The 2,966-nt window shown below is 26.8% G+C and overlaps 1 protein-coding gene across 1 annotated transcript in view; it reads left to right on the forward strand.

Annotated features, from left to right (window-relative positions):
- Window positions 1-2,190, forward strand: part of LOC107437591 (uncharacterized) — a 12,766-nt gene extending 10,576 nt beyond the window's left edge. Inside the window, exon 3 of the mRNA XM_071179225.1 lies at window positions 2,015-2,190. The gene's annotated coding sequence lies outside the window, so the exon portion shown is untranslated. The remainder of the gene's footprint in view (window positions 1-2,014) is intronic.
- The last annotated feature ends 776 nt before the right edge of the window (window positions 2,191-2,966 follow it).

A 2,966-nucleotide genomic window follows, 5' to 3' on the forward strand; every position in this document is an offset into this window, starting at 1 on the left:
TGGACATGGGCTCAACGCCTTCAAGTTCAACTAAAGATCCTTACCATTCAATTCTATATTGTTCGATAAATTCTTATCACATTCCTTTCCTATTATCACATTCTATTTTTTGCTAAACAGTAGAAAAATGCATTTCGAATGATATCATGTAAAAGAAAGGAGTTGCGTTTATTTTAGTTTCTTAGTTAATGTGCTTTTGAAATAATGATTAGATTTTGATTATTTTTCGCACATTTATAAATAAAATAATGAATAATGAATAAAAAAATTTTAAAGTTGTTTTGCACAAGATCTTATCGGTGTGATGAATCTAACTTATTGTTAATGATTCATCCGTACGAAGGTCAGTCATACTTTCTGACCTTATTCCGATAAAAATAAAATTCACTTAGAAACACTTTTTCCTCTTATCATAATATAAACTACTGACATTTAAAAACTAAAAACAAAATTTCACTTTAATTTTTTTTTTTTTACTTACGAAGTTTTTCAAATGAAATTCTTGGTAAAAATTTTTTTCAAATGAATCCATATTTTTTTCAAAGGGGATATTTTTACATCAAATTGAATTTTTCTTTATTATTGTTTCCAGATGATTAGTTTATAAGTTTTGGGATTTCAGCTAAATAATATCATAATACAAGTCAATAACTTTTTTAATAGAAATTATTGGCTTTTTTTTCCACCAAAGTATTTTTTTAAAAACATACTATCTTAAACAAAGGTAAAAGGAGGCTGATAATTTTGTTGCTATTCAAATAACAAATATTTATGAAAAAATGAATGAGAGGAACTTTTTAAGTTACGTATTTTATAATAGTTGCGTTAACATAAGAATCGTTTCATCAAATTTGATTAAGCGCATTAAACTTGCTATTTGTAGGTTGAATGTAATTCGCTAGCAGACTAATTAAATTTTTTACACGATGACTAATAATAGTAACATTTTATTAAAAATGTTGTTTACACCTACTTTGTAGTATGCAAATATTTTCCAAAGAATCTATAAGAGTATATAAAAATGAAATTTAAAAACACACAATTTTTTGTTTAAATGAAATTGCAAATCGCTTTAAAATAAGTTTAAATATTATAATTATTAATATCTAAGAGCTTAAAAATAGTTTATTAATGGTTTTGATTTCGAATTATGAATGCGAAAATTAGAATATGAAATTTTTAAACACCTAGGGTAGATTGATATTAGTAAATGATAGTTAGGTTTAAGTATTAAGCAAGGTACCGGTAAAGCTTTTCCAGTCTTTTCACATTTTTTGTAAGTTTATAACTGATTTCGAAACAAAGTTCTTTAATGATATTTTTTTTTTGTCTAATCATAGTTTAATACATCGATGAGTTTGGAAAAGTACTAATTGAAGAAGATTATCACATAAATTACAAAAATTTTAAGAACAGAAAATAGTTGAAGTCATAAAAAAGTTTTGATAAAAGCAATTAAATGCATTAATAATAATAATTAACAAATTATAAATTATCAAAATGTTGAATATAAATGTAACCTTTTTAAAACTTATAAAAACGGCAAAAACAGTCTGAATTTGAGTTTTCATCATAAACACTGAAAATCTCGTTTGCTGTAATCAATTCAATGTACTGATTTCATTGGCGAATAAAAATTCTCTCATATTTTCCCATTTAATAGTGTTTGTAGGCTTTATCTATAATATTTAAGTTTTCTTTGAAACAAAAACATGGCATCATAACTGAACTATGCTATAGCATCTGATACGCAATGTTTATGAGTTGTTTCTGAAGCCTATCGAAACTTAATCAAAATTTCTGCAAAATTCTTCGTACTGTATACCGAAGAACAATATATAGTGTTAACAACATTCCAATAAAAAAATTTAAGTTGTGTATCGTTTGGAAATTAATTTGTGGTCGAAAAAAGTCGTTTGCACTTCGATACAATAAGAGGGAGAGGGAGGGATAACCTGAATAATCTGATTTAGACATGTAATTAATTTTGTTTTGTTTTTTCTTTTTCTTATAGAACGAATCCAGAAGCTGAGAAGACTCCGTGATATTCATTCATTTAACTTAACTCTACATTGTATTTCGATTTAAGAAATATTATGTATTAACTAACTTATTTACAAGATCTGGATATAAAATATACGTGTATATTGTTTAGTATGTAAATGTAAAAATACATTATTTATATTTGTGGATTATTCTCATTATTTCCTGATATAAATTCTGTATAATTAAATTCCATTAATGATAATATAGTGCTAAATTTTTTATGTCTTTGGGAGAAAATTTAAAAAAGAATTCAGTTCATAGTTCAATTTGTTTTCAAAAGCAGTCCAATGCTTTCATTTATTTATTTTTTTGTTGAAATTTGCGATAGAGACGAAAAAAATCTTTCATGCAGGTGCGTGAACATACAAAATGTTCTGTAATAATTGCACTTAAATAACATTCTTAAAACTCTTATCGAGAGTACAAAGGTCACAAATTATTATTTTTGTGAGGAAGAAACGAAAAGGCTATCGGAATCAGTAGAATCACTAAGGAGGAAGGTGAAAGGAAAGCATCAAAACTAGTTTGATTTTATTTTATATTTTAACCGGCTTTGGAACAATCGACCCAATTCATATTTGAATATTTAAAATGAATGCAAAGCCATGATTGAAACGAATTTATCCCAGAACAGAACAAGGAGAAGTAGTGTAATTTTCAATGCATTGTTCGAATTTTTAAATTTATGTTTTATTTTATTTTATACCCGGCACTGAATTGCCGACAAAATTCTGACTATCAATATTCAGCTCCAAAGCCTTGTACCCAATCGAGAAGACAAGGGAACTCAGATATCAAGGATTGGGACAAACTAGCCTTCGTGGAGGACATTTTGATGGAACTAACCAGAATTTGCGTTACGAGGTGAGGAAAACTACGAAAATATCACTCGGTTTACAGAACGGCAAAGGGATTCTAAC

The sequence above is a fragment of the Parasteatoda tepidariorum genome, chromosome 3 (assembly GCF_043381705.1).
Source record: "Parasteatoda tepidariorum isolate YZ-2023 chromosome 3, CAS_Ptep_4.0, whole genome shotgun sequence".
NCBI classification, from domain to species: Eukaryota; Metazoa; Arthropoda; class Arachnida; order Araneae; family Theridiidae; genus Parasteatoda; species Parasteatoda tepidariorum.